Source organism: Dromiciops gliroides, chromosome 1 (genome assembly GCF_019393635.1).
Source record: "Dromiciops gliroides isolate mDroGli1 chromosome 1, mDroGli1.pri, whole genome shotgun sequence".
NCBI classification, from domain to species: domain Eukaryota; kingdom Metazoa; phylum Chordata; class Mammalia; order Microbiotheria; family Microbiotheriidae; genus Dromiciops; species Dromiciops gliroides.
This window is the reverse complement of record NC_057861.1, coordinates 351,760,666-351,783,462: the sequence shown is the minus strand read 5'-3', so window position 1 is coordinate 351,783,462 and position 22,797 is coordinate 351,760,666. Positions and strand designations below refer to the sequence as shown.

The following is a 22,797-nucleotide window of genomic DNA, read 5'->3' as shown; positions in this document are numbered from 1 at the left end:
AGAAGTCCCCTTAGGGAAATAAATTAGGGTAAACCTTCATATTGTTGGGGAAGTTCCCTTAGGGAAATTATCAGATCCAATAGTAAACATATTAATGGGAACCACCCTGGAAACAAAATTAGCCTTGAGATCAGGGGAAGAGTGGGCTGTATTAAACTTTGTGAAATCTAGTTTAAAATGGTAAGAGATTCGGTTGATTTTGGCCTCAATGCGGCACTCTTGTTTATTTCACATGAAAGAAATTACAATTGGTTTAAAATATATAAAAACACAAATGTCTTTGAAATTTGACCCAAAGAAGGGACCTTCGATTACTTCCAGGGTTTTTTTGTTTGTTTGTTTTGTTTTGTTTTGTTTTTGCAGGGCAATGAGGGTTAAGTGACTTGCCCAGGGTCAAATAGCTAGGAAGTGTCAAGTGTCTGAGGCTGGTTTTGAACTCAGATCCTCCTGAATCCAGGGCCGGTGCTTTATCCACTGTGCCACCTAGCTACCCCTACTTCCAGTTTTAATAAATTGTGCACACTGCTTTTCTATATACCTGTCTTTGTTTTGTGTCCTGTCCAGTGTTTTTGTTGGTTTGTTTGTTTGTTTTACTGAGGCAATTGGGGTTAAGTGACTTCCCCAGGGTCACACAGCTAGTAAGTGTTGTGTCTGAGGCAGGATTTGAAATCAGGTACTCCTGACTCCAGGGCTCTATCCACTACGCCACCTAGCTGCCCCTCTGTCCAGTGTTTTTTGCAGATTCTGCTACCTTAGAAGATTTTTAGAGTGAAGATGTAGACAGCCAGAAAGACTGCTGAAAAACTGCAGCCAAAGAGTTGACTATATTGGGGAAGATTAATGAAGTTTCATACTTGAATCAGTTCTCCCAAGTTTCTGTAATCTGCTATTAAACTCTTTGTCCCAGTAAGTAGGACTAACTCCCCCTTTTAGGCCTTAAGTAAGAGATTAGGAGAAAAAGAAACAAAATCCCGAAAAATACTTTCTTTCATTTCAGCCCTAGTCAGATTGGGGTTACAGAGATAACGTCAGATAATCAAAGAAAGGAAAACCCTTTCCTGGTTTGTAGAAATTTGTGGCATTATAAATGAATTAGTTTGAATTTGTAACCGAAATATAGTATCTTTACTGTAAATTTACAAATTATTGTTGTGATTGTTAATAACATTTTTGTAGATTTTGGAGTTTTGCAGAATAAGTTTAAGCAACTTTCTCCCCTATCTGGAAGAATAAATTGCTAAAGATGTCTGAGAAAGGTTGATTCCTTTGAGATAAGTACATTTGAGGAAAAATACTGAATAAGGAACTCACCCCCTTTTCTTTGTCCTATCTGATAAGGTACTCTGCAGAAGCTTAACAAATGCTGAAATATCTTGGTGAGTTTTGGGGATACTATTCTGTAAAATATGTTTTAAAGAAAAAACAAGAACAATATTTTGAGAGTGAAAGTTACATGGACTTGTCACTCTTTTCCTGTAGATTGTTAGAGCTATTGTGTTAGTGGAATGAAGGAAATAATTTTCACTGATGTAAGAAAATGATGGCTGCAGTTTTCAGTTTAAATTTAACTGGTACTTAAGAACGGCCTGTTATTAACTTTTTCTTGACCACTGAAAGAGAAAAAACTTATTTAACTCAGGGAACAATTTTAAAAATATGTAAAATTTAATTAAGGTATGGAAAGAGAGATTTATATGAAGAGAGGGTCATCAGGAAGGACCACCAAACCCAACCCCCAGCCATGTTCTGGATAATGGGGCTAGATACTCATAAGGATGGGAAGAAGACAAGTAATCAGAAAATAGGAATGTGTTTTAGGAAGCCATAAGAAGAATTTTCAAAACCTTATGTAACTGAATTGTTTAGGTAAATTAGCAACAAGGCCACATGTGTAAGTTGTTTAGAAACCCCAAATGGCAATGGTATTGCAATTAATAAGGGATGTTCAAAGTTTTGTGCTACAGTCTAATGGTAGCCATCTAGAAGTTTGGGGTTGAGGGGAGGGGAGAAAAAAAGAAAATCGCATAACTGGGTGGTATATTTGAAAGAAATAGCAAGATTTAATAGTAGATTGGCAATATTAGGGCAGTCATCTGTTTTTCTGTTTTACTTTGTTATGGAAATTCTCATTTTATTTGTCAAGTTCAAGATAAACTAAATAATTTTTTTTCTTTTGGTGAGGCAATTGGAGTTAAGTGATTTGCCCAGGGTCACACAGCTAGTAAGTCTTAAGTGTCTGAGGTCACATTTGAACTCAGGTCCTCCTGAATCCAGGGCCAGTCCTCTATCCACTGCACCACCTAGCTGCCCCTAAATAAATTTATTTTAAAAAGAAATTTTTGTGCTAAATTACAAAGGAGAAATATAACAAGTGAATATGATTAGGAAATCTGCCAGAAAGCCCAATCTTCCTGGACCCCAAAGCAATGTGAAGCTGCTACTTGAAACTTCTCCCTGTCTCAGGGGGTTAAAACTGAAAAAGCCTCAGGGAAAGGTGAGAGGGTGGGGCTAAGTTATGAACAGAAAAGAAATTTGCTTTGACTTTTTGGGGTGATTTAAATGAAATAAAGAAAAATTTAGGGAGCTGGGAATTCTACTACAAATCTTTAAAAATAAGCTAATTGATTACAATGGGCTCTAAAATTCTGAAGTGCTACCAATTTATGGCTCTTGGGATTTTTTTTTTTTTAGGTTTTAAATGTTTTTATTAGTGATTAAAAAACTATATTTGATTTCAACAAAATTTTGTCTGAAACTAAATTGGATAGTTGTAGTAAATCAAAACTTAAGACTTCCTGCCTTACTTTCATAATCTGTAAAGAGGATATAAATAGCACCCACCTCCCAGTGTTGTTGTGGAGATCAAATGATATAATGATCGTGAAGTACTTAACACAGTACTGGGCATATGGTAAGTATTATATAAGTGTTGACTATTGTTATTATTGTTATTACTTCTTTAACTGAATGTAATTGCTCCACATTGGATAACTGTAGACTGGATTTTAGGTATGATTAGTATAAAATGCCAAAGAGTAAAGTGAATGATTTTCTATGTAGGATAATTTTGAAATACATTCAGATGAATTGATGTCATCTGACAGGTAACAGATTTTGTTTAATTTTTTTAAACACATGATATTGTGTATATTATTATTGTGTTTCTTAATTTTTTCTTATATTATGAAATTTGAAAAACTATTGTATCAGACATACTTAGACAAATAGTTTCCCCTTTAATCTGTAATACAGTTAGATTACAAATGGAGGTTTTAAAAAAATGTGACAAAATAGATATTTAAAACCATTAAATATTTAATGGGGTATAGTTTGTTTAAAAACATGTAATAATAGAATTTATGGAATAAATTTCCATAAATCCAAAATAAAATTTAAAAATCAAAATATATAACAACAACAATAATAATGTACTATTTAGTGAAAGTTGCAAAGACACTTTAATATATCCTTATCTGTGAGAACCCTTGAGAGTTTCAGGCAGGATCATAAAGTTGTTTTTTTTTTTCAGTTCTGCTAAACACAATTTTGTAAAATTCTACAGGACTGAAATTGAAGAAGCTAGAACTGAGAAAATAGGATACCCTGTCCTATTCCTTGTTGAAAGAAAGGAAATTACAAGTTTCCTATAACAAGGAGTGAGTTTTAATCTGAAATTATTTGGCTTTCACTTATGTAAAATTATTAAGTAGTATCTGAATAGTGTGTAATGAAGTTATATTTTTGAGCCAACTTGATAAAGGATTTTAAGAGTTAACTATTATGCTTTCACTTTATCTGTAATTTTATTTTAAATTTCTAAGTGTAGGATAAATAAATATTAACTATGAGGGTCATTTACAAAATAACAGACCTACTTAGAAACAAAGATTAGAGAATTACTTGGGGGCGGGGTGTAGGATGCAGAGAGCCCAAGTAATGGATGCAGAAGACCTTATCAACTTTAGAAGATTGGAGAATTTGGTATTTTCATTGGCATGTTAGCAGCATCCCCAGATGAAATGAAGCAGTTTCTGCATCAAGAGCTGAGGACAAACTGGGCATGACAAGTCCAAACAGATTGGAGGTTCTACAGAGCACTCAGCAGAAAAACAACATCATACCTAGGGGGAGAAAAGGATTCCCATGATGCAGGAGCTCCATTGCCACATGTACATGTTAATCTTGAGTCTATTTTTCCCTGGACTCTGAACTAGTTGGAGACGGTGTCACTTTTTTGAGATGTTTTACATTAATTGTTCTTTTTCTAATATTAATTAGTAAATACTGTTTTTGAAAAGCTAGTTAAGTTTGACTAATGGATATCCACTGATCATCATGGAAAGAAGCGTACTATTTGGGTTTTGTGAGATAAAGCCTTAGAAAAACAACTCTTAACTCCTTAGCTACCCTTAGACTCAGAAGACAAGTAAAAGTCTTATTCTAAGGACCTGATCAATCATGAGTTGACGTTGGGAGAATAACTCTAGAGCATATGCTACCCAAGGAAGGAGAATTAGTTAAAATAGGAAATTACTAGATGGTAAACTTCCCTGCCCTTAATGGTCAGACCCAAGTTAAACTCTTAGCCGTTTTGGTGCCTCAGTTCCCTTCTCTGGAAGTGATGTCCTCCACATGGGCTTTTCAGTGTCTTAAGATTTGTGCTGGAGGCAGCTAAGTGGTGCAGTGGTTAGGGCACTGGCCCTGGATTCAGGAAGATCTGAGTTCAAATCTGGCCTCAGACACTTGACACTTACTAGCTGTGTGACTCTGGGCAAGTCACTTAACCCTCATTGTCCCGCAAAAAAATAAAAAATAATAATAAAAAGATTTGTGCTCAGGGACATCTAGGTGGTGCAGTGGGTAAAGCACTGGCCCTGGATTCAGGAGGACCTGAGTTCAAATCTGGCCTCAGACACTTGACACACACTAGCTGTGTTACCCTGGGCAAGTCACTTAACCTTCATTGCCCCACAAAAAAAAAATGTGCTCACAGGAGCTGGTGCCTCTGTCTTAAGTCATTTGTTTTCCTTGACACTGTATACTATCTTGTGTCCTGTGGGCCTTGTGTCCTGTGGGCCTTGTGTCTTGTGTCCTGTATATTGATGTCCTGATCAAATGAGATAATAATTGTGAAACACTTATGACAATGGCTGGAGCATAGTAAATACTTTAGAAACATTGTCTGTTTCCCTTTACTCTTACAGCATTTTGTGGCACCTTAACTAGCTATGAAAATCACTAGTTACAGTTTTGGCATGCAAGAGCAAGTTAATGAACTTATATGGGTCTTGGTTTTCTCATTTATAAAGAAGATGGATTAGACTCAAATCAATAAATGGCAGACTGAGGTCTGTGGGCTAAATCTGGCCCCCAAGCTATTTTTTGGTATGAATTTGGCTCATAAATCAAGGTTTGTTGACCCCCAGACTAGATGATCTCTATAATCTTCTACCAAAATATATGAATCTTTGTATCTTATAACTTAGTTTTCTATTCTTGTCTTCATCTCCACCTTCTTGCTGACATCCAGAATATCAGTTCTCAATTTTGGAATTAAAATGTTTGGAAGTTATATTTGTCTTCTCATTTACTTGGCCATTATGAAATAAAACGAAAGTACTGAAATTACTTGTTCATAATAAAACCAACATTTGTATATAGGAAAACATTGAAATGTGCACTAATAAAGACATATAACCTTTTCTTTGTGCCTTTCTGTTAAGTTCTTACATAGTAGAAAAAAATGCTTTGATGACACATGGTTTTAAGGGGAGCATGAAAAATATTTATCATTTCCCATTCTTCTTGAGACAATGGAAAAAAGAGAAATGGGTACTCATCTAATTTTGACAAAGTGAATGGCTCTATGCTATTTCATCTGGCTATTTAGAACCTGAGGGTAAGATCAGTCTTGGCATGTGTTTGCTACCACAGTTGTTTCTAAACCTGTCCAGTCAGCCTAATTGTAATCTTCAAATTTCATGCATGTTCTGTTTTTGTCTCAATTTGCAGTGGAATTCATAATATATAATTACTTAGAATATGACTTTTATCTTCAACCATAGAAGAGCAATATATCTTTTGAAGGCAATATGGTGTGGTATACTCCTTGCATTAGGAGTCTGGAAACCACTAATATGGCAAGTTGCATTATCACTCTGTGTATCAATTTTCTCATTTGTAAAGAAGTTGGATGTGATGGTCTCTAAGGTGCTTTTAAGTTCTAAAATAGAGAGAGTAAACTTTTACAGGTCAGGGGGAGCCATGCACCCATGCAGAATAATTAGGCTTTATGCAAGTCACAGTTAATGTGACAGCAAAAACCAATATTTGCTTTTAAAAAAATGTGTGAATCAGGGTTAGGAATGGGAGAGGAGGAGGAGGTTGAGTTACAATAAAGCACCAATGAGTCCCAGAGACAGGAATATATCACTGGTAATTACAAGGTTCTGAGTTATAGCACATTGCCCAAATTAATGCTTTCTTTGTTTATCATAATTTAATATGTTGTCAACAACCTAGTATTATTATACAACAAAATTCTAATAGAATTATGTAAATTAGCAGGTGTCCACTTTATTGGGTACCTATTTGGAAGAACTAGCAATTATTTAGGCAAAGGAATGGTTGGATTTGTTAATGTTATGTGGAAAAGATTATTATGATCAATTATATTTATTTTCATTGAGTGCATGCTGTGGTGGGAAGGGAATAGAAGGGGACAGTTACCTCCTACAAACGAACATCCTGGGAACAAAACTCTCTATTTGGAGCATAGATACTAAATATTTTTGTTGGCTGATCAATTTTTTAAAAGACAAGGTCAATCTGATAAATTTTTGGTGACCTTGGGCAATCTGCTTTTTGTGTTTGTGTGTGTGTATAGATATACATACACATATATGTATATGTATATATGTGTATGTATATATACACATATCTGTATTTATATGTATATATGCATGTATATGTGTATAAAAACTATACTATAATACAAGCTATATAATATAAATTAGATGATATATGTTAATACAATATTATTTACTATGTAATAATATACATACAATCATATATTATTATAGAATATTATATTATATATACTATACATACACACAAGAGTATATGTTATTATATAATATAGAATAGCATATATAATACACACATAAATGTGTGCATACATTATATTAGTATAATTATTAGGTCAGATCCTTCTGGTATATGACCTTAAATGAGCAGCATTGATAAACTGGAGAATATACTGAGGAAAACAGATAGATTATTCCTCTCCAGAGTTATTTGAAGGCACTTGGGATGTTTATCTTGGAAAAGAGAAGATGTGGTGTGTGTGTGTGTGTGTGTGTAGGTGTCAGTTGATAATTGTCTTTATAAGAAGAGTTGTCCTATAGAAGGATTAGACTCATTTTGCTTGGTCCTAGAAGGCAGAACTAGTATCAATTCATGGAAATGACAGAAGAAAACTGAGGGTTGATGAAAGCAATAGAAATTCTTGTTAAAGTATAGGGGGACTAGACAACCTCTGAGGCCCTTTCTAGCTTTAATATTCTTTATCTGCCTGACAAATATATTCGCAATCATATTATATTTTGTTTAAAGCATGGCTAAAAATAGGTTGTGAATCAATGCTTTGTTTGAAGCATAAAAACTTCTTTTCATGTCAGCTTGTCAATTTGATTGACAGTTCTCTCAGGGTAGCATTCCTATCCACTAGTCTTGGTGTCCTTTCCTGTCCCTATGCCACCATCTGCCCAAGTTCCTTGGCAAACCCAAAGGATAAGGATCCCTCTGTAGATTCTACAAATGACAATTATTCTTTGTATAACTAAGAGAAGTCCTCGTCTTAGGGAGCATAAAACAAACTGAAATGCAATATTTCTGATTACCCAGATGATGGAAACCAATGAATGCTGACTTCCATCCTACATGTAGTTTTCTAGACCAAAGCCTCTGGGTTGACTCTCACTGAATGAGTTGCCTATATTTTCTTACATTTAACACTTGGTTTTTGTTTGTGTCATACCAAAAAGGGAAAGAAAAGCATTTGAGGTCAAATTTTTGAAAATGAATTTTTAAATTTAAAATTTTACACTTCATGAAATTATATTGGATTTCACTTTCATGATTTGCCTTGTCATATTTTTCTGCATGCTATTTCAAAAGTGTGTACTCTTTGGCATATTATCTTTCATAAGTATCAGTAAATTATAAAATACTATTCATCTATCACTATTATTTATTTATATAGATGCCATAAATACCAGAGTTAAGATATACAATATTTATATAAAACATTATTTTGAGTATTTCATTTTTCTTTTTAAGAAAAAGACCACTTAAAAATCTAAATCCATAAAGTATCTTTATGCAAAACACTTACTAATATCTAGAATGTTTAGCCTCCTAAAGACACTATCAAATTTAAATGAAACTCTAGCATCATCACTTTCCTTTGGTAGGTTTTAATAATATTTGTTGAATGAATTAAATCTAATGTGAAACAGTTGGTGATATTGCACAACTACATAATTACACTAAAACAAATAAATGGACAAAAATAAAGCTAATCTTAATGAGAATAAAAAATGTAAGGGATAAAACCCAAACACCCAAGGGTTGCCATAGTATGATATGTGTCTGCTGGCTTGTACACTGGAAAATCCAATTAAGAATTAAATGGCAAAAGGCCACAGTCTTTAGTCTGTGGTTTTCATAATTTTAACCTAATCTTCTTCCTTCTTTTTAAATATCACCGATATTAAAATTTTCCTTTCACGTCAATCATTATCCAAGGTAGGAGTTTGCTCTCTGTGTGATGATCTTCACTCTAACCCCATCTTTGCTTCTCCTCTTTGAGATGTCAGTTTAGGAAAATCACTGAAATGAAAGCAAAAAGCAAGGAATATAGAAAAGAAAAATGGTTAATTATTTCACAGACTAAATTAATAAATGTCATTCCCTACAAAAGTAAAAAATAAAAAACCCAAGGTGAATCAGGAAATGGATGGCCTTTTCAATTCACATGAATCAGTTCCCCAGAATTCATCATTTTCACCAAGTATATAATATTCCCCTTAATCATTTTGGTTATAATTCTCATATCCATTTTGGGGGCACCCCAAATTTTATTTTTTAAAGAGATGAAGATTAATATTCTGACCATGAAGCAGCATGGTATAAAGAGGGAAAGTATGAATTTGGTTAGAGTCTGAGTACCTAGGTTGGAGTCTTGAGTCATTATTTGCTAATTGTGTTATCTTGGACAAATCACTTAACCCATCTATCCTCAGTTTCCTCAACTTAAAAATGTGACGTTTGGATGAGATGACCTCTAATGTTCCCTACATCTCTAAAGGCACCTCTATGTTTTAAAATAAAATGTTCACCCTCAATAGACTAGTGTTTTCAGAAAAATATTAAATCTAATGCAGAAAAGAGCTAACTCTTTACAATTCACTTTTTTTCCTAATTTGCTCCCTTCAAAGGACAGATTTGTGTTAATACACACACACACACACACACACACACACACACACACACACACCTTTGGCCTATATTTGGGAAATACAGAGTTAAATGTTGTTGTTTCTTGGGAGCCACTGATGCTGCCTACTTCACAGCTTACACCTTGGTATTAAATCAGGTGCTTACTTCTTCAGGAGACCATGAATATCCCTTTTAATTCACCAAATACATTCTTATAAGAAGTGACTTAGGCCCTGGGGAGAATGCGATCCTACTCTAGAAAAATGAATTTACAGGAAGAATTTTTTTTTTCTTTAAGTACGAAGTTTCTAACTTTTGCATGTTGAAAAACTTCAGTGAGTAGTGATACTACCTTAGGGCTTTCTATTCAGTTTCCAATTGCCTTTGCAGCTGCTTCACCCAAAACTATTCCCCACACACCCTTCCTGGGATACCGAGTCAGACAGACCATAAAGTATTCCAGGCTGATAACTACACACTAGAAACACATGTGTAATACTACTTTTAGCTTTATGGTGTGACAGGAGCGAATGCTTGTTCTAGTGGCTTCTGTCAGGCATGGAACCAAATATGAAGGGGATTATGGGAATGGAATGACTGACTAATTATCCAATGGAGTGTCAGACGTGGAAACATAAGAAGTGTGCTCTCTATTCATGCACTTTATCAGGGCAGATATTTTTTGTTGACCATTCATTGGGCTCAAGCCACTCTTCAGCAGTGCATTCTCTTAGTGACTGAGAGACTGGACACAGTTGAGAGAGACAACTTAGGAATTGAAATCTCCTTTCCAATCTTTTAATTGAATCTACAGCCTACATTTACATAATGTTTCATGGTTTGCAAAACGTTGTCACACATATCATATTTGATCCTCACAACAGCCTGTGAGGTAGGTAGTACAAGTTTTATTTACCTATTTTACAACTGGGGAAATTGAGGCTTATATAACTTAGCTGTAAAGAGTAATATCACTTCTGAATAGCAGAACTAGCATATGAATTTCTGATTTTAAGACAAATGCTCTTTCCATTATAGCTTTTAGGTGTCAAATCACTATCAAGGAGTCCCATTTAGGAGGTAGGACTGTAATGAGTTTTTGTTGATCAGCCATTTCAATGGTGTCTGACTGACTCTTGCTGACCCCATTTGGAGTTTTCTTGGTAAAGATACTGGGGTGGTTTGCCATTTCCTTCTCCAGCTCATTTTACAGATAAGGAAACTGAGGCAAATAGGATTAAGTGACTTGCCCAGGGTCACACTGCTAGTATGTCTGAGAGCTGCCCCATAATTGTAATCATTGTTTAACTGTAATATAAACTTCAATGAGTAGAACCCCAGAACCAATTTGAATGGAATCAACCCAATTCAATAAACATTAAATATCTACTATGTGGAACACACTATGCTAGGCTCTGGAGATTCAAAGGAAAAAACAATTCCTGTCCTCAAGAAGTTTACATTTTATTGGGGTGTGTTCACAAAATGTAAACACATAAGTATAAACACTATAATTAGAGTAGAGAATGAGTGAGGGTGATGATGGGGGTCCAGAAAGGTCTCCCACAAAAAGTGGCAAAAGAGCTGAGACTTGAAGGAAGATAGGGATTCTAAGTGGAAGAAGTAAGGAATGTATGCATTCTAGGCACGGTAGATACTCTGGGTAAAGGTACCAAGGTGGGAGATTGACTGTTGAGTTTGGTTAATTGCAAGTAGGCCAGATGGGCTGGAAGATAGAGTACACAAAAAGGAGTATGGTGATTTCCACAGAGTGGAGGAAGGCAGAACATAGCCAGAGCATGACAAGTTTAAACACTCAGCAGAGAAATTTATATTTTTGCTTAGAGAAAATAGCAGCTACTGAAGGTTCTTTAGCAAGGGAGTAACTTGGTCAGATTTGTGCTTCTGAAAGCTTATTTTGACATTGTGAAAGAAGAGAGGCAAAGTGGTACAGTGGCTAGAAAGCTATCTTAGGGGTAAGAAGACCTGGTGGCTTTGTGATTCAGGCTAAGTCACTTCACCAGTCAGTGCTTTAGGCAACTCTAAGAATATAAATATCAGATAAGGTGCTGACATTATTGGTAGAGAGTTTCTTCCTCTAGAATTTCTCTGTACTGATGAAATCACTGGTCTAGTTGCTTTCACTAAAGTAATGGGTTTTTTGTTTTGTTTTGTTTTAAACACTGTAAAGAAGGGGAAGGAACCTATTACTTTAAGGATGGTTAGGGAAGTAATATAGTATGGTGGGTAGAACTGGGCTTGGAGTCAGGAACACCTGAGTTCAAATCTCAGTGCTCTAGGTTACTTTCTGATTTTAAGTTAGAGAAAAGATGGTGGACCTTCATTGGTAGAGGGAATTTCTTCACTCAGGAGTTCCCTATATAAATGAAATTGCAGGCCCATTCTGTATCCCCACATGGAGAATAATTTGAAGCAAGGAGAAACTAGAAGCTAGAAGTTCAATTAGGAGACTCCTAATAATGTAGGTTAGAGTTTGGGCCTGAGATAGAATTTAGCAAAGTATTAGAGGTATATTGAAGAGTTGGCACCAACAAAACTTGGTCCCTGACTGTATCAGTCATATTCCTCATGTCTCTCCTGTTCCTCTTCTGACCTTTCTGGTGTCATCTATACTAATTTTTTTATACTGAGTTTTCCTTCTCTTGGGCTTTCTGAGTGAGTGTAACACAGTAAAAAGCAGGCTGGTGTTTTGGAAACAGCATTAGGTCTAGAGGTAGAAAAGCTGCCAGTTAGAAGCTATGCTACTTCGGGGAAGTTATCTTAGTTCTCTGAGCCTTAGTTTCTACAAAACAGGAAAAAGCATGCCACTTTACATAGCTCACAGCGTTACTGTGAGAATGAGATGAGATACAAATGTAGCCTAGATGAAGGAAAGGTACTTGAAACCTCTTTAGTGTCTTTGGCCAACTAACTGTTCATCAGTGACTTTGGATGACTAAACAAGAAAGTGGGTAGAAATGAAGAACTTGTAGTAAAGTAAAAGTGTAAAAAAGATTAGTAAAAGCAAAAACCCTTTCCAATAAGAGATATGATTCCATAGTCAGGGACTCATAGAGTGTCTCACAATACTTTCTGGAAATTAAAAATTGGTAATTGGGGCCTGATTAAGATATTTAAAATCATTTTCACAAAACTTTCCCACGATTTGTTGTTTCCAGGAGATGAAAAAGAATTCACCAATATAATTTCTGTTCTTCCATTGGGAATCTGTTGGCCCATTGTGTAAGCCATAGATATAGAGCTCTAATGGATCTTAGAGGCCATCTAATGCAACATCCTCATTTTCCAATTCAGAAAATTGAGGCTATTAGCCAGTTAACCCCATGGGAAAGTTAACTGCCATTAACACTTTGGGACTTCGTGATTTTAAGATGGCTGTAATCCAAGTCTGGAATTCACTCCCTCCTCATTTTAGTCTCTTAGAATTCCTAGTTTCCATAAGTATTACCTTTTACATTCAAACTCAAATGTTCACATGGATTATTTGTTTCCAACCTATGGTAGAGCCTTCTGAGCTTGCTCTAATTAACCACAGTCAGACACACCATAACTTGACTCTATCATAGTGATAGAATGAATGAAGGACAACCACCACCTTCTACATAAAGCTTTTCCTGATCCCCACTGCTGCTAGTGCCCCCCCCAACCTCCATTATCTTCTATATATTTTGTATCTACTTAAGAATATGCTGTTTTTGAGGGTCAGCTAAATGGCACAGTGGATAAAGCACCAGCCCTGGATTCAGGAGGACTTGAGTTCAAATCTGTACTCAGACACTTGATACTTACTAGCTGTGTGATCCTGGGCAAGTCACTTAGCCCTCATTGCCCCTCAGTTAAAAAACAAAAAGCAAAAAACAAAAAACAAAAAACAACTTTGTTGTCTCCAGTAGGAGTATTGTAAACTCCCTGAGGTCAGGGACTTTTACTTTTGCTTTTTCTGTCAGGTACCTAACACAGTGACTGGCACATAGGAGGCTCTCCATAAATGGATGATGATTGATAGATTGAACAAGGCCAAATAAGTAGGGTCTCACACAAGCTGAAACTGGAAACCTTGGATTTAAACTTGCTTTCAGGAAGCCATTGCTACTATGCTAATGGTGATTTCTCATTATCAAAGAATCACTGACACAAAGCATTATGGGCTCTAAAAGTTATAGTTTGAAGGTGGGGCTTGGTCACATTCCCGGTTACTTTCTATGTTTTTATCAAAACTAAAGAGTGTGGTTTCCCTCTGGCTACAGTATTAAAACACTTATTACCCAAATTGCCTACTTCCTCAGTTCATCCCATTCTAGCTCTCACACACACACACACACACACACACACACACACACACACACATTCCTTCCCCCAAAGAATTGCAGTAAAAGCTCTTATCAGAGCCATAACCAGGGTGGGGCAAAGATAGTTTTCCCCTGAAGTGTAGAATCCACCAAGTTTAGTTCCTATGGAGCAAGAATAGACCTGTGGTAGTTTTGTGACCTTGGGCAAGTCACAACCCTGTTGGCCTCACTTTTTCATCTGTAAACTGAGGTGTAGAAGGAAATGGCAAACCACTCCAGTATCTTTTCCATAAAAACCCCAAATGCAGTCATGAAGAGTCAAACAGGACTGAAACAATTCAACCACAACAATAATTAGTTAAAATGGGAAGTTAGCAAATGGGCTAGGGTAAATGCCTTTCCCCTTGCCCCCTTTCCAGCCCAATGGTATTCCTACATAAACGATTTATAGAGATTCACAATCTTAAGACCATAGCTTTGGAGCTGGGAACTTGGAGGTTACTCTCCCCATTTTCTTCACTTGTAAAAAAAATGAGGAAACTGAGAACTAGAAAGGTTAAAAGACTTGCCCAAAGTCACATAGAGCCAGAACTTGACTGGAGAATTGATGCTATGTTCCTAAATCACCATGCCTCCCCTGCGGTGTGCTATCTCCCATGCTTCAGGGTACATAATGGCAACATTTGCAAAATTCTGCCAACTCCCTGTCACCACTAAACTACCTGCAAGTTTTTTTGATATCTCTTCTTTATGTGACTAACCATATCCAAATGGAATAGGTTCCAAGGACACACTCAAGAGCTGCATAAATATAGTATGTATATAAATGGACTGTGTATATATTTACGACATAACATTATGCAGATTTTTCTTTTTACAGTTTTGAAGTTATGACAACCACCTGTGATCCTTCACTGGAAGTAGGAAGAAACTGATACAGAGTTGAAAGGGTTCAAGAAAGCTATTGAAATGACAACATTGGTTTATAAAGATACATTTTATACTGGTAGTTTGGCTGAGGTTATGTGTGACAACTTTAAATGTAGATAAATGGACTATTTACCTAAGAAAGTAAAAGCCCTTATGTCAGAATATTTTTTAGGGAAGAACGAAAGAACTTTTCACTCTAAAGATATATCAATTGATATCTTTCAGGTCAAAGTCAAAACAAAACAAAAACCAACAAAAAATATCATTCCCCTACCCATAGGCCCACACACAGTCACACCAGAAAAGGGATGGGACACAATTTCAAGAGATTCTTTTTTTCTATAAACTTTTATCCTGAGTTTATCTGTTGTTTATGGCAGTTTAGAAAAAATACTCCCCCCACTCTAGGAAGTCTTCAAAGAGTAAATGTATTAAGAAATGGTTTCAAAAGTATTCATTCGGTTATTGATTTTTACCATTTGGAGTTAGTTATACGTCCGGAAACTAGTTACTTGAGTTGCTTCGGTTTATTCTCATGAAATATGTTTATTTAATATGTTTATCTTCTTGATTTAACTCATTATAGTAATTTCTAGGAATGCAGTCGTGCATATATGTAGCTAGAAGTTCAGGGGTTTACACTTCAAAAAGTGGAGCCCTAACTCTAAGACCTGCCTAAGTCACCACCTCTTAATGCGCCTATAACTTTCATCTCATAGAATGCATGAGATTTGAAAGTAGACAGAAAGAAGCAACAAATTGAAAATAGGACAGTACCAGGAACACCCACATGTTCCAACTACAGCCCAACATGCCCTGATCCCTTATCAGTGCCCCCTTCCCCGCTGCCCCCTGCACAGTAACTGTTACTGTACCTGGAGTGGATGTCTGCAGATTTCGCTGCCTGTAGGGGCCCGAGTGCCACGTCTTAGTGCCTGGCCCTCACTTTCCCGGGACCTTTATAGAGAACTCCCCTAAAAATAGCCTGAGAGAGACACGTCGATAGAGAGGCGGAGGGAGGAAAGGGGAAAAGCAGGCGGGGTAGGGAAACGGGAGTGAAACAGTTTTTATGTGGCAGAGGAGGGGAAAAAAGAAGAAGAAGAAAAAAGAAACTCAGACTAACTCATATATAGGGGGAGGGGGAAAAGCTAAGGAGGCTGGAGACGTGTCTGCCTTTGGGCCAACTGGGGGAATGGTCTTGGTTGGGGGCGGGATCGGCTTGGTAGGGCAGGGTGGGAGGGAAGTGATTTGGGGAGCCTCCCCCTGCAGGGTATCTCCAGGAGGTGGGGTGTTTGGAGCTAGCCCACGTTCTCAGGTTTCACTCATTCAGAGAGGAGGAGGGACGAAATGGGGTAGGGGAAGGGGGAGGTAAAGTGGGAGGAGGAGGAGGAGGCGGCTGCGATGCCGAGTCGCCCCTGCGCAGCTCTAGCGGCAGGGGGTGGAGGCATCAGCGGCGGTGGCGGCAGCTGCGGGGGAAGGGGGCGTAGAGGTTTGGGTAGCTTGCTCACAGCTGGACTCAGTGGAGAGAGCAAGGAGTCCCAGAGAGTCCTGGAGAGGGAGTCTGTGAGTGCCAGTGCGAGCGCGAGGGGGACCCCTCTCCGCGGCTCGCGCTCCCCGGCTCCGCTTCCCCTTGAGCGCGCGCTTGCTCCCTACACTCGTACCGAGCTGCTGCTGTTGCTGCGGCTGCGGCTGCGGCTGCCGCCGGCTCCGGGGCTGACCGGCCGGCGGGGAAGCCGCGCAGGGCACGGGCTGCTGCGGCTGCTGCTGCGGCTGCGAGAGAACGCGAGGAGGAGGAGGACGCTCGCTCGGGGCTTGCTGCTGCTGCTCCCGCTGCCGCGTCGCTTTTCCTCCGGCCTCTCCCAGGGACTGTGCTTCCTCGGAAGATTTGGAGATCCTGGGCTCTCTTCTACCTGCTGCTCGCTCACGGAACTGGATTTATCACTCAACTTTCCCATCTCATCCCGGCCAAGCCGGCACTTGGTGCGAGCTTCATCCCCTCTACAGACTCGGCTCCAGGTCCCAAGACGCTGCCCCCAGCGCCCCCAGCCCCCCAGTGGGGGGGTTCGTGTTTTGGAGGGGCGGGTGGGGGGTGGGAAGGGGACTTAAGCGGGGGTCTCTCTGTTTGACTTCCTTTTGTGGGGACCTGAGAGGACCTGCGGAGCGTCTCTGGGCACCCAAGTGCTCGATGACCCGGGCAAGAAGCCGGCACAGCACCTGGTGAGAGCCCCTTCTTTCCTCCTCCTCTCCTTGTCCCTGTTGCTGTTCCCCTGTCTCCGCAGCACTACTGCCGGGCTTGAGGGGTGGGGGGAGCAGGCTCTGTGATCGTTTGTGCTTAGTTCTTGGACTAGTCGGGAGGCTTGATGGGCTCCTGGCATCTGAATAGCATCAGGTTGTTGGGGATGGTCTGGGGAAGGGAACCCGAGCAGGATTCCTCTTATCCGGCTCATCTTTGGAGCTTCTAGAGGTGGCTGCGGGGGACCAATAGTTCCGCTACTCAACTGGTTGTAACTTAGTTTACATCCTAGACTGTGCCTGTGCCATGTAGTCAAAGGAGAGTATGAGGGTGTGTGTGTGTGTGTGTGTGTGTGTGTGTGTGTGTGTGTGAGAGAGAGAGAGAGAGAGAGAGAGAGAGAGAGAATGAGAGAATGAGAGAATGAGAATACAGTGGCAATGGGAAAGGAGAGACCCACTAAGAGGCGTTTAGGGGAGCAGTGCGAATTAACATGGACTTTTTGGAAGCCTCCCCTTAAAAGGAGCTTAATTAAGCTAAAGGAGACAGAAGGGACAATTAGAGGCTTTAAACCCTCCGAATCTCAGGATTTCCTTAGCCTTTTCTGGGAACAACTTTTCTTGGTCTTTTTGAAGGAGAGACTGCGGGAGAATGTGAAAAACGTGTTTGGTCTGGGGTCCAGGGGTTGTAGAAAGACTTCAGTTCTACTAAGAAAAGATGCACAAGGAAGTGGCTGTTCCTTGTACTGAATGGAGACAGTGAGGAAGTGTTGAGAGTTCACACTATTACAGAATGATGATAATAATACACATTTCTTATTTTAAAACAATAAAGGGGTCCTTTGCACGTGGGGTGGCGTAAGGGAGAAGCATTTTTCTTCCTGGGATTACTAGGTTCTGAGACTAGTTTTTGCAGTGTCCAAGATCTCTCATTCACTGTATTTGCCCCCCCCCCCCGCCCCCAACACTCTCGGCTAACCCAGTTTCAAAGAATCTTTAATATCCATCTTCTAGCAGGACTGGAGAATGACTTCGTTTAGAGGGGGGGGAGAGTTTTTAAATAGGACTTTTAAAAGTCTTCTCAGTTCCAGAGACTCGTTCTCTAATTTGTTTTGTGTACTGGAATCCCAAGAATCTGATAGGATTTGGCGGGAAGCGTTACGCGATCCTTTCCAAGACTGCTAGCCATTTGTTTTACCTGGATGCTGGTGCTGATAGAGTTGGGAGTTAAACTTTTCATTGACCGCTAGGACCTCAGAATTTCCGGCAGGGGGCGCTGAGAGCGAGCACTCTGGCTTTTAGAGAGACTGCTGTAGGCGCCTTTGGTAGAGACATCAATAAGCAAGCACATTGAGGGTCACTGTCGGAAAGGGACAGAGGGCAAATCCTGCAACTGTTTCATATTAAGGAAAGACTTCCTTGTTGATCGGAGAGAGCTGTCAGAGCCTGCATTTGGAAGGGAAAAGGATGGTGTCTTGAAAAATACTTACTTCTAGACTTTTGTTTGAGCTTGATGCATAAAGTCAAGACAATTCCCCCTGCCTGGGCATAATTTACAAATGTGGTGTTCCCTCAGGAATGAATTGAAATTCTATCGGTAAAATGTTATAATTAAGATTTTAAGATAAATGCCCCGGAGGGAGTTGAAAATTAATCAGTAAGTGCTTCTTGTGTTGTATATGTATATTTAATGTTTACCTTCTTACAGATGACATTTACAAGTTGAGAAGAGTTGTATTATTGGTTATGTTTGGTCACAGCAGTCCTGTTATTGATTATTTTTAATGGAAGATTTAAAAATATGTAAATGACATATTAGGGTATTGATGGAGTTGCTTAACAATATAAGATTTGAAACACATTTTTGATAGAAAACCATAGCCTTGGACTTAGCATAATGCTTGATTATCCTTAGACTCTTCTGAATGAACAGTATATAATTACAATGAAGAATAGATATGAAAGCAAGTTGGTGACAGCTTTTAGTTTATGGATAAGTGGGGCACTGTTTTGGTCAATCAGATGGTTCTCATTGACAGAAAAATTTAAATAATCACTTTATTAAAATACAGCTGGCATGCTTCTTTAAATACACTGCTGCAAAAGGCTCAACACAAACTCTTTTAAATGTTATACTTAGTTCAGTTATGATAAAATATATTCTTTTCTCCAACTTTGGTTTTTTTTCCAAGGGTACTCAAAATCTCTAAAGATTTTTGAGGAATTTCTTGTTCATTTAAAAAAAATAAAGAAGTAGCGAGATATCTTAAGTACATCTGGTCAACCCAGTCTTTTAAAAAAATGTTTGTGATGGAACAGTAGTTCATCCTGAACACTTTTGCCATCAGAATCTACAAGTGTGTATGTGCATATTGACTTTATGTATATACCTTTAAATAAATTTATCTTTTAATTGTTTACCTTAAGAAAACAAATGGAAGATGTGATGATAATTATCTTTTCATGACTTTTACTAAAGGGGTCCCCTCTCACTTAGTTGTTTTAATGGTGAACAGCTGCAAGACCCCTACTGAGAGAAAAGCTTTTACACTCTTGGGTGGTAAAGCTTGTCTTTGTCCAAAAGGGCGATTTTGAAATGTTGAGAAGTGCATTAGGATAAAGTCTTGTTGTAGTTCAGCTGCATTTTCCATTTGAGACTCTTTCTTCACAGTGGCATGTATTAACCTCTAGAGTCAAGTACCATAAGGTTTGAAGCCTCTTCTCAGTGGGTATTTGTTAAGCGATGGTCAGGAGACATAATGTCAAAGATGTGATGGAGCCATTGTCACAGACTAATTTGCAGACTATTACAAGAGTGTCTACAATTGCCTTTTGACTGACCATATTTATGTATAAGATAGTTCATTAACCCGGATTATTTTTTTGTTCTTGTTTGTCTTATCAAGTCATTGGAATTAAACCTTGTCTATTATTGGACATGCCCCAAAGTATAGAAAACAAAACTCTAGGACCTAAAAATTAAAAGATGAAAAAGGATCACAATATAAAACGATAGAAAGCAATCATCAACCACAATTAACTATTAAAAAAACCTGCCACAAGGAATTGCATGATATCATTGGTTTTAAAGGTGTCAATAATATATTACTAAATGAATGAGATTGAAATATCTCACAATAAAGATTGTAGTACTTTATAAATGATACTTTTCACATAGCCATACTATATCATGCTTGAGTCCCCTAAAAGTCTTCATTCTAAAATTACAATTTCATCTTTTTATATTGGAAATAAAGAAAAGTTGCCATAGTTACTTATATACATTGGTAGAAGGTTGTTATAATTATAACACAGATGTGTCAAGGAAGTTCTTATTTTTAGTGCTAAATAACTATAGAATCTGAATTAAGTTACTATTCAACTGTTGGGTTAAACAAATTTTTCTAATTTGGGAAAAGAAATCATAAGAAAATAAATTCTCTCATAAAACTGGCTAAACTTTGTTATATTTAACAAATGTTTTCTATAATCAAATATTTTCTAGTAGCTTTTTTGTTTGTTTGTTTTGTTTGTTTTTTGTTTTTTTTGTGAGGCATTTGGGGTTAAGTGACTTGCCCAGGGTCACACAGCTAGTAAGTGTTAAGTGTCTGAGGTTGGATTTAAACTCATGTCCTCCTGAATCCAGGGCCAGTGCTCTACCCACTGCACCATCTAGCTGCCCCTCTAGTAGCTTTTTTTCAGCAGATAATTAACAATTTTATTAATTTATTTGCTAATTTAAAATTATTTTGTCTGTTGAACTGCAGAAATAACCTGCTAAAGACAGGTGGTAGGGGCAGCTAGGTGGTGCAGTGGATAGAGCACTGGCCCTGGATTCAGGAGGACCTGAGTTCAAAGTTGGCCTCATGACACTTACTAGCTGTGTGACCCTGGGCAAGTCACTTAACCCCAATGCCTCGCCTCACCCCCCCCCAAAAAAAAAGATAGGTGGTAATTTGATATTTCTTATTCCTTTCAAAACTTAAGTAATCACATAGCCTCAAATAAGCTAGGAGAGGAGGATTTCAAAGGGAAACAGTGTTTTTTTTAAAGTCAGCCAAGTAGGCATTTATTAACAGTTTGCCAGTTTGCCAGGCACTGTACTATCCATTGGGAAAGCAAAGAAAGACAAAAGTAGTTCTTTTGCCCTCAAGGAGCTTATGCTGCATTGGGGAAATGCAAATAATAGCTAGTAGACAGAGTAACTGGAGAAGACACTTTACTTGATACATTTCATTACTAATTTTTGTGTCATGTACTGGTTCATTTCTAGAAGCTACCAGGTATTTAACTGAATGGGATAAATCTAAAGTGAATTAGAATACCAACAGAAGAATCTGAAATCTCGAAAATTTCCACCTCCTGAAAGATTATACACTTTTTGGCTTGGAAGCTAAGCAAACTTTCAACTTTGGGGGTCAAAGGAAAGATAAAAATCTATTGTTCTTAATTCAATAAATAGATACTTTCACTTACAGTTAATCTTTGCCAGTTGAAGGGTATCAGGCCAAATAATTTTCAACTTTCACTCTTCAATAAGTTAGGAAACACAGAAATTTCAAATACAAGTTATGCCTCAAATATAATATAGCACTAGGAATGGCATTAAAGCAGTATAAACAGGAAATTCATAAAATTGCCGCTTGTAAAAAATAAAACTAAACTATGTTCAATACAAGATTAATAGTCCTCAACAGTGAAGCAGCCAGGTGGTTTAGGTGGTACAGTGGGTAGTGTATTAGACTTGGAGTACACTAGTATACCATCCAGCCTCAGATACTTACTGGTTATGTTAGAATGGGCTAGTCACTTAATTTCGCTCAGCCTCAGTTTCCTCATCTGTACAATGGGCATAATAATAACACCTACCTCACAGGCTTATATGAGGGTCAAATGAGGTCTCATCCATAAATAAAGTGCTTTTAAATGCTCTCATCATCTTTGTGATGCACTTATTGAATAATAAGTGCCAGGCACTGTGTTATATCTGGGAATACAAAGAAAGGCAAGAACATGGTCTCTGTCCCTCAAGGAGTTCACAGTCTAATGGGAGAGTGAATGTGCAAATAAATAACTGTGAAGAGACAAAATATCTAGAGTGTAAATAGGTCATTTTTAGAGAAATGCACTGGGGGAGAGAGAATTGGGAAAGCCCTCTTGCAGAAAGTAGAATTTGAACTGAATCTTGAAGGAAGCCATAGGAGGCAGGAGGTAGAAACGAGGAGAAAGAACATTACAGGCTTGAGGAAGCAGTCAATAAAAAGGCACAAATTAGTGAGATGGAGTGTTGTGTTTGAGGAGCAGTGAGGACGTAGGACAGTGTTGCTGGATTATGGAGTACAGTGTAAGTAGAGGAGTGCAGTATAAGAAGATTGAAAAAAAATAAGAAGAGGACAGGGTATGAAAGACTTTAAATGCCAAGTGGAGCATTTTGTTTTTGATCCTGGAAGTAATAGGAACCACTGGAATTTATTGAAGAGGTCAGTGATATGGTCAGACCTGTACTTTAGGAAAATCACGTTGGCAGTTGAGTGGTAGATGGAATGGAATAGGGGAGGTACCAAGGAGAAGGCTATTGAGTTAGTCCAAGTATGAAGTGATTAAGGCCTGAACCAGGGTAGTGACAATGTCAGAGGAGAGAAGGGGACCTAGAGTAGAGATTTGTGAAGGCAGAAATGATGAAACTTTACCACAGATTGCATATATTGGATATGTACTAGTAAGGAGTCAAGCTTGACAGTGAGGTTTTGAATGTGGATTACTAGGAGAATATGGTACCCTTGATAGTTGAAAAGTTGGGAAGAGGGAAGGGTTTGGGGTAAAAGAC

General features: G+C 38.1%; 1 protein-coding gene and 1 non-coding gene across 3 annotated transcripts in view; one reads left to right on the top strand and one right to left on the bottom strand.

The window, feature by feature from the left end:
• Nucleotides 1-9,002: 9,002 nt before the first annotated feature.
• Nucleotides 9,003-9,071, bottom strand: LOC122737852. Its single transcript, XR_006354605.1, has one exon. It is a non-coding gene; the product is annotated as a small nucleolar RNA SNORD123 (small nucleolar RNA).
• A 7,759-nt stretch (nt 9,072-16,830) lies between these two features.
• SEMA5A (semaphorin 5A) overlaps nt 16,831-22,797 on the top strand; it is a 664,838-nt gene continuing 658,871 nt past the window's right edge. For both annotated transcript variants that reach the window (XM_043978814.1, XM_043978812.1), the window contains exon 1: nt 16,831-16,958. The gene's annotated coding sequence lies outside the window, so the exon portion shown is untranslated. The remainder of the gene's footprint in view (nt 16,959-22,797) is intronic.